This window comes from Lathyrus oleraceus, chromosome 7 (genome assembly GCF_024323335.1).
Source record: "Lathyrus oleraceus cultivar Zhongwan6 chromosome 7, CAAS_Psat_ZW6_1.0, whole genome shotgun sequence".
In the NCBI taxonomy this organism is placed as follows: Eukaryota; Viridiplantae; Streptophyta; class Magnoliopsida; order Fabales; family Fabaceae; genus Lathyrus; species Lathyrus oleraceus.
In genome coordinates this window covers 514,177,418-514,185,667 of record NC_066585.1, presented here as the reverse complement: position 1 = coordinate 514,185,667, position 8,250 = coordinate 514,177,418, and the positions used below count along the sequence as shown (strand labels likewise).

General features: G+C 37.8%; 1 long non-coding RNA gene across 10 annotated transcripts; it reads left to right on the top strand.

Moving 5' to 3' along the window:
- Positions 1-607: 607 nt before the first annotated feature.
- On the top strand, positions 608-4,384 carry LOC127105003 (uncharacterized). Of its 10 annotated transcripts, none has more exons than XR_007794878.1 (6): positions 608-892; positions 1,552-1,980; positions 2,058-2,358; positions 2,436-2,844; positions 3,097-3,524; positions 3,619-4,384. It is a non-coding gene; the product is annotated as an uncharacterized LOC127105003 (long non-coding RNA). The 10 variants fall into 10 exon arrangements; XR_007794872.1 differs by having other exon boundaries at positions 1,552-1,997; positions 2,268-2,358; XR_007794877.1 differs by having other exon boundaries at positions 1,552-2,195; positions 2,285-2,358.
- The last annotated feature ends 3,866 nt before the right edge of the window (positions 4,385-8,250 follow it).

Here is an 8,250-nt window from a genome sequence, read left to right as displayed (position 1 = left end):
CTCTTCTTGCGAGGCGGAGTACATTGCAGCGTCATTGTGTGCATGCCAAGCTGTGTGGCTTGTGAACTTACTGCTGAGCTGGACAGCAGCACGAGAGAAGTTGTTTTGTTGTTGGTGGACAACGTTTCAGCCATCAATCTTGCTAAGAATCCCATAGCACATGGGAGGAGCAAGCACATTGAGATGAGATTCCATTACTTGAAAGATTTAGTGAATTCTGGACAGTTACGTTTGAGTTACTGCAGAAGTGAAGAACAAGTCGCGGACTTGTTGACGAAAGTGGTTACAAATGATGTTTTCAAGCGACTCGTGGTGAGGTTGGGCATGAAGAACATTGAACATTTGACTTAAGGTGGTGCGTTGGATGATTAGAATAAGTCAAATGCAGTGTAATTGGCTTTTGAAGTGTTTTTGGAGAATAACTTATTTGAGAAACTATTTTGGAAGGCTTCTTGTTTGCTGCAGAAATAACAATTTCCTGAAGGCAAAACAGAAAAACAGTTTTATTTTATTAGACGTTTTGGATGCTTTGTTTAGTCTGTTTGTTTAGTGGTTTGTACACTATAAATAGACCTCAATTGTAATATTTATGATTAATGGCTTCAGAATAATGCCATTCAATATTCTCATCTCAATTTTTCTTATTTCTCTATTTTCATCATCTTCCACGGTTAACCTATCTACCACCAAAATAACAACTTCCCGTTGATTCACCTTGAACAAGTTTGATCTTGTTCCAACAAAACCTACTTCCACGCATCTCAGACTACATGCGAAAATGAAAATAAGCCTAACGGAAGCGAGATCCTACCTGCGAGGAGGAGAAGTTCCTCAGTGAGCGTTGAATCCGAAGTTATGGACGAAGGTGAACAATCTGCACGAAGATCCTCAAGTACCTCTTCAATTCTTTTCTCCTTCTTCTTGTGCGACGCTTTTCTTCTTCTTCAACTTCTTCTTCTTCCTATTGATTTTCCTGCTACCGTTTTCGCGTTCTTGTGGTGTCGCTCTGTGAGGAAGAATGGGAGTGTTGAGGAAGCTCCACCGATTAGAGCTTCTGATGTTGAAGCTCTAACAGTGATTGGTGATTTCTGAGCGTATAGTGAAGTTTGAGAGGATGGAGAGTGTGAGCAATTCCAGAAGAAAAAAAGTGAGAAATCCCCAAAAATGAATTGTGAGGCTCTGAATTTATAGGGTGCAGGTTCGGATCGAATGGAGGATTGGAGTTAGGCTAGGAGTTTGTTATTTTGGTCGGGAGTTAGGCTAGGGTGGGATGACTAGGATTGAAGTTAGTTAGTTTCAACTCACTGAGTTAAGTCTTTTAGCTTAGTTAATTATTAATAACTAAGTCTACTGGTTGTGAAGTGTGAGTTAGGGTTACCTAGCTTTGAAAGTTTGTTTTGTTTGCTGTACTGTTGAAAGGATTAGTTAAATGGAAATCTAGTCACTGATTTGGCCAGGGTAAAGAAATTTAAGGGGACGTATGATTGGGATGGAAAGGTGGGTTACTGTTATGCAATTATTTACATTCATTCTTTCTTTTTTCTCATGCAGATGGAACTTCATTGAGTTGCTGTTAGGAGACGCACAGGAATCTTATCTGCAAATTCGGAGTTGAGTTACGGCATCCGGTTTTGCCTTGGCTGGTGTCTTGCCTTGCGTTTCTCGCTTTCCTTTCTGTTCATTCCCGTCAATAAAACAAGGGAGTGATAGTAAGCAGTAACTGCATATAATGGCACGGATATCAGCTGTAGCGCCGACAATAGGACACGATCAGGAGCACGGGATTCCAGAGATTTAAAAGCAGCAACAACATATAATGGCACGGTACAGACAATCTTGAAGACAACCTTGCAAGTGGCTGTTCTAGCTATCCCTTTCAAGGGAGGATAAATGTTGTTTTAGTTGGGTGTGTTTACTCTGTTACGGTTAAGGCCCGCGTGTGACTGTGTAGCATAAGATGTGTTTGGAAATATGTTGATGGTAGCACACTTTGCTTGGTATGACATGCTATGGTTTATTGAAATATTACTGCTGACGTGACTTGTTTGTGAATGTAGTGAAGCTGATTATATTGCTGAGTCTGTTATGAACCCGAATGGTTAAATGATAACCTGTTAGAATTGTCGAAAAAGAGTTAGCTGATGGTTGGTACATTTGCAGTTAATTGAGATGTGGAGTTAATCTTCTGTTTTCGGGTGTGAAGTTAGGGAGTGAAATAGATTAGTTATGTCAGGAAAAATGATGCAGATTGGAAACTCATTATGCAGGTGAATTTGTTTTGCAGGATTTGAGTTGTCGGAGCTTGACCTAATGGTGAAACGGGCTTGGTGATTTGGCTTCGCGCAACGGATTACTGAGGTAGCAATTGATTCTTCCTTGGCTTACTTTGGCTTAGTGTATTATTTTGATAGTAGATTTGTGGTTCAATGCTGCAGAATCATGGTATTGCAGCTTGGTTTCGGGTCTGCGAATTGGTCGTGGTGTAGTTTTCTCTTGTTCTCTTACAGGTCCAGTGACTGGTATGCTTAACCCATGGTGCAGCAGGCTTGACGCTTGAAATCGGGCATGGGCAGTTGGAAGTTAGGGAAGGTTATGGATCAGATAGCTTCCAGGAAATGGTGGTTAGGCCGATGAAATCAGTTGGTTGACCGCCAATAGACGTGAACAAAGGTGGCGGTTGCTGATATTGCAGAGTATGCCGCAGGTCTGCATAATTGACGGGTGATGTCATTGTCAATGCAAAAGGTGTCAATGAAGTGACATCGGTTGGGAAAGTTGTGAAGCTGCCCGTAGCCGGAGTTGCTCGTGAAAAGCCCAGAACTTATTGGATTCACGTTGCATCAGGTAGTATGCATTTGGCTTTTTATTTCCGTTAAATTATAAAACGTTAGATTTCTTTTCTGTGAAATGAATGTGCGTTACATTTAATGAATTGATTTGTTAGGGGAGATTGTGTTTGATTTTGGTGATGAGTCCCGTTGAATCGGTAGTGGCAGGGTAATTAAATACGTTTGAAAGGTTTGTTCAGTTGGTTGTGAAACATCTAATCCGTTTTTAATTTCTGTTATTTAATGTTGCAATTGGTTGTTGTTGCAGGTTCTGGAATGCATTTGGTTGCAACTATTTAACAGAACAGAAGGCGCCGCATTAGATGGCTCCAAGCTAAAAGGCTTTTCCACGATGCGTTTTCCAGCCTTTTTGTCTCCCTGAACCCTACAAGCATTTGACAATATTCTATACACTGTAGCAGAAACTTCAAAAGGCACCGACAATACCACCTTCTCGGTTTCTTGTATACGCACTGCACGACTAAGGGCATCGACGAGACAAGAATAGTGTTCAATCTCCAGCTCACTTTCATAGTTTTTCATTTGCTGCAGGATTATTGTTGACATGTTTACGGGTTGCCTTGAGGTCAATGTGTCAAACTAGAATTGTATGGGCCAACTGTTTGCACTTTGTAATCACTACTAAAAGTGGCAGATTGAGGCAAAGGGCTCACGGATCATTGCACTAACAATATGGTATTTTGGGCGGTTGTTTCATTACTGATTTGAAACCTTAAGATTTTCCGATTTCCACCTGTCTTGTGCATGAGTGAATTGTACCTTTCTGCAGGCACTTCCTGACTATAAGGAGATGATTCACTAGGTGGTCCCGTTGTGATGGAGCTATTTGAGATGCAGCTTCATGGTTTATGAAACTTGAACCAAAAATTCTTGGGACATGGCCCTGAGCTGGCTTCAATTGGAATTGTAGGTTGTCCAAAACAGTAAATTTTGGGGCTTCTACCAAAATCGTAGTTTTGTAATTGTCAAGTATTGTAGCAACTCCTTTTCTGATCATGTCAGCAGTTTTATGTTCTACTTCTATTTTCTGTTTTTCTGCTACAACTGCACAAACATTCCCCGTTGGTAGTACTGTGTTGTTGGTTGTCTGCAGCATGTTTTTACTATCCTTGTCTGAGACATTTCCTTTTGATAAACAGTACAGTGATCTAAGTTCTCCATCTTGGAACTCTACCAGTGAGGGGAAACCATCCTGCGAGGAGAATGCCAAATAATAAGAATGCCAAATAATGGGCATCAACTGACCAAGTAGTATTTGCTACTAGAGCATAGTGAAGACTGGCGAATATAACTATTGGAGAAGTGGAATGAGTTGGTTCTCGAAATTATTGGATATTGATTGGATGTGTGTTTTCTTTGTAAATGGATATTGGGTTTGGGCTATTGGGCTTAGAGTTGTTTTGAAGCTATTATTTTGGACTGCAAATGTTGTGTGGAATATGTGTAATGTGACTTTGAAATGTAATGGCTTTGTGATTAAAATTATAACGTGATTTATGTATGAAATTGAAATGTGATTGCGATGGTTAACTCAAGTGATTGCAGAATTGTCTTGTATTTAACCATGATCAAAGAAAATGGAAATATACTTGTGAATTGTTTTTGTATGGTCGAATATTGTGGAGCATTTGGTTTCAAAGTGAATCATAATGAATCAAAGATGGTTTATGGAGAAGTGGAGATAGAAGTTTAGGAAAAGAATCGGTTGACTTTGGTCAACTAGTTGACCAAAAAGTCAACGGTTGACCAAAAGTCAACTTAGATAAAACTGCGTATTCTCTCATGGACAATTGAATATGGACCTCAATATCTTTGAAAAACTCCGTGCTCAGAACTAAACTAGATGAATACCAACCATGTAGCATATCACCACCATGGAAAGCTTTGAATTAATCTCCATCAATGAATCAAAGATGGTTTATGGAGAAGTGGAGATAGAAGTTTAGGAAAAGAATCAGTTGACTTTGGTCAACTGGTTGACAAAAAAGTCAACGGTTGACCAAAAGTCAACTTAGGTATGTAGCGGTAAATTCATGATCATCAGCTATGGATAAGCGAGACATCAAATAACAAGAGTCGCCACCGCGCTTTTATTATTTCCAAGGGAAAATGGGAAAAGTACGAACAAAACCCACAAATAAGAAGTTTTCAAATCAAAACTAATAAAATGCCAGAGATTACATGTAAGGGGGTTGGTTACACAAAGGGAAGGTGTTAGCACCCAAAGTGTCCTAGGTACTCCTAGGGAGCCCTTTCTTGTGTGCATACGTGTTTTTGTACAAATGATGTTTGCAAACAAATAGAATGGGGGGGGGGATGAGAAAAGAATTCATTAATTATATTTTTGTGTTTTACAAGACCTTCAGACTTGTGGCTACGTACCAACATAAAATTGAGGGATCAAAACCTCGTAGTTCGTGATACAAATTTCAAAGTGGATGCTTTTCTTTTAACAAAAATTAGGTTTGAAAGGCCTAAAAATGGTTTGAATGAGTTAGTTCTTTTTGGCTTTTGAAAATTTTAAGTCAAATATAGTTAATTCTATTTACAAGTTTGATTAAGAAAAGAAGTTTGAAAAGGCAATGGCATAAGGCCAAAGTTTCTAGTTTGCAAAATGGTCTAAGTTTAGGAAAACAAGTACAAACAAAGACGTTTTTAAAAGGAGGGAGAGATTTTGAATTTAAAGAAATGGGGAGGAGATGGAGAGACGAATCCTAAGAATAAATTTAAAAGTTAAGAGTTGAAAAGATCTGACCAATGGGCTGCAATCCAATAGACAAGAATGTCATATAGAAACCCAAATTCCCTTGGACATTAGAATCAAGCAACAAACAATGCACATAATATCAACTTGAAGAGCAAGGTATCAAATAAAGATAGCCACATTCAAGCTTAGCAACTCCATGATCTTCTTCAAATTTGTCTATGTAGCAGATGAATTCCATAATGCCATAAGTCACAGGTTCAAAATAACAGCTTCACAATGATCATGTTGTTGATGAACTCAAATGGATCTTCAATGATGTATCAGATGAAGTTTCAGATTACAAGCACTTGGTTACATGAAAGTTGGCATTGGCCAAGTCCTTTGCATAAGGAGTGTTGCCTAAATTCTAAGTCCAAAAGTCTCATATCAAACCAACAGTCCACACAAGATGTTTTTTATGGTTTTTGTTCTTATTATGAACATTAATGGTCAAAGAACAAACAACCAAACACAATATACATAAGCAAAATATATCACCAAATATGGTCCAAATGGACAAAGTCAAAATGACATTAACATAAACAATTAGAATGGTATGAATAATGGCAAATGAATAAGGCGTAAAAATAAAGTGCATTAAAGTAAATGACTTGAAATTAAATGTTAGTTGTCAATGAGTTAAAAGTTAGTATTGCTTTTGCTTTTATTTTTTTTAAGTCATTCTTTGGAGAACACTCAACCTACTTATCACAAGCATATATCCTTGAACCAAGACATCTTCCAAAGGAAGAAAAAAAGCTCAAGTTTCCACAAAATACCATGAAAGAGGGGAGACTTACAATCTCACTAACTAGAATGTTATGCCTTTTGTGTCAAAATTTAGCGCTATGTTAAGCAATCGTAATTGGACTTATGTAGAAGTCACAACTGTTTGAGGTCGGGCAATAGAGTTTTGGTGTTAATTCATGTTGGAGCCATAGTATAATGAACTATGCTCATGAACATACCACACACAAAAAGAATATGCAAAAATGGTGGCCTAATCTCATCCATACTTATGTTGATTTTGCAATCAACTAGCCTTAGGATGTAGAGATATCATAGGACCATGACATGAATGCATAAAGAAGGAGAATGAGATGAAGAGGGAGGGGAGGTAGATCAAACTCAAATGGGACAAAGGAGGACTTTTACCAAATTAAGATCATCCATTCATTTTGGGAGATGAAATGTACATTCCATCAATCCCCTAAATCCAATGATCTTAACCTAACAAAGTCAAATCAACCTTGACCAAGGCCCAACAACACAAGTCAAACTTACACAAATCAATCAAAATGGCTCAACATAATTATTTGGCATTTATTCAATTTAAAATACTAAAAATAATGCATTAAATTAAATATGGTTTGTCAAATTCCTAAAACCTCATCAAAATACCGAAGAAATGGCAATGAGATTTATCATAGGTCGAACAAGGTCAATGGACCTTGAAGAAAATTTTTCAGAATTTTTGGAAACTTAAAAGTATTTTTAAATAATTGAAAATAATCATAAAATCAATTAAATCATGAAAAACATTAATAACGATCCAAAAAATAATTTTAATTCAAAATATGAAAGAGGATTTTATTTAAATTTTTTTGGTGAAACTCTCATATTTTTTGGATCAATATTAAAATTAATATGAATTAATGAAAATCAAAGGAATAAAATGAAAATCAGAAAATACAAAAAAGCGTGGACCACTTGATCTCCCTCATTAATTGAGGTGGCAGATCAAGTGGCCACAAGCGCGCGTTCCATGATGGAACTTAGTCAGCACGCCACACCACAGGTCATCCAAACCAACGCGTGAGATTAAAACATTTTAAACTAGATCAATGGCTCAGAACCTTGCCACCTCGCTGCTGGAGCAAATGGTCGGTCACCTTCTCAGGCGAACCTCGTCGGACTGGTTCAGTCATCACCATGATTAAAATAAAAAAATGAGGACATGATCTGAAAGAGAAAATGGCGTAGAGCACGAATCTGACCTCAATTTTAACTAACCCTAAATATATCGAATGATATGAGGAGTTGAATTTTGAGGTATGTCAATTGAGTTGCTTCAATTTGACCTCAAAGCAACTCAATCTTCTTGCCTACATTGGTAGGACTTCAGACAACCAAAGATCCAAGAGAATTGATGAGAATTGAGTGAGAACCGGAGAGCGAAAAATTCTGGAAAATACCTTCAATGTTGTGCAGAACTTGCGCTTCTTTGCTTCAATTCTTGTTTGATCTTGCTCCAATGATTTCAAAAGTGGATTAGGAATGGTAAGAAGCTTCGGATCCTGGAGTTTTTGAATCTCCAAACAGTGAGATTCAAACTCAATTTTCAAATGAAAATTATCAGGTTTTCCTATGGATTGTGAGGGTTTTAAGAGAGGGAGCAAAGCTGGCGCGCAGGGATCCTTTGAAATGAGCTCAGGGGGTCTCTATTTATAGCAATGAGAAGTATTATTTGCACACTTGAGATTTCTTCCAAAATTGGCAATGTCATGCACAAGCTTGCATGAGCGTGTAGAGGCCCATGAAGCAACTCATTAAAGTCCAAATGCAAATGTTCTGAAGTTGGAATGAAACTTGAATGGAAAGGCAATGTGAAATGGTTATTTGAAGTTTTTATTTTCACCATTGATGCAGGACTGT